The sequence below is a fragment of the Galeopterus variegatus genome, unplaced genomic scaffold (genome assembly GCF_000696425.1).
Source record: "Galeopterus variegatus unplaced genomic scaffold, G_variegatus-3.0.2 Scaffold2717, whole genome shotgun sequence".
Taxonomy (NCBI): domain Eukaryota; kingdom Metazoa; phylum Chordata; class Mammalia; order Dermoptera; family Cynocephalidae; genus Galeopterus; species Galeopterus variegatus.
The window spans coordinates 53,003-53,800 of NW_007728828.1; positions in this window are offsets into that span (position 1 = coordinate 53,003).

A 798-nucleotide genomic window follows, 5' to 3' on the forward strand; every position below is an offset into this window, starting at 1 on the left:
CATAAACAACACAAAATTTACCAAAGCAAAGATAAAAATTTTAACTTGAATAGACAGTGTTATCTCCTCCATAGACACAAGATGCCGAGTAAAACATGACTCTCAACAGATTGGATTTCTTAGGTTATGAAAATAATGTGTTACATACAAGGGAGGTCTCTTTTGTAGGGATAGATGTATTCAGTTGTTGGAACCTTGTGCCATGAGTTTTGGTACTCCCTTTGTTCTGATTTTGTGCTCACTACACAATCTCTGATAGTTGAGCTAGATAACTGGTTTACAGAAAAGAAAGAATGACATGGATAATAATATTAAAATGTTATTTAATCAGTATTATACCAGCTGTTTTACATAAATCATCTCATTTAAGTCTTGCAGTAATTCCTTGAAGTATGAATTACCAATGTTGCTCAATGAAATAGAGTTGATACCACCTGGGGAAAGGCAATGGATGCCTAGACACTTCTTTTAGTAACATCACTTCTGGTTCTCTCTCACAGCTCTGATATATAATTTTACCAACATACTGAGAGAGTCAGTCTCTCAGGGATACATCAACCCAGCACACAGATACAAAGTAGATTACAAATCCATAATTTGCAATGAGAAATAAAATTGTCAAGGAGTTTGCAACACTAGAATTGGCATATCTGTGCATTCTATGCCCACAGGGAAGCTGCCGAAGTAGTCTCTCTCTCTCTCTCTCTCCCCCCTCTCCCTCTCATTCCCTCTCTCTTCTTCCTTCCTTCTTTCTTTCTCACCTGTCTGTCAAATTGTCATAAGAACGGTATTTTGTTA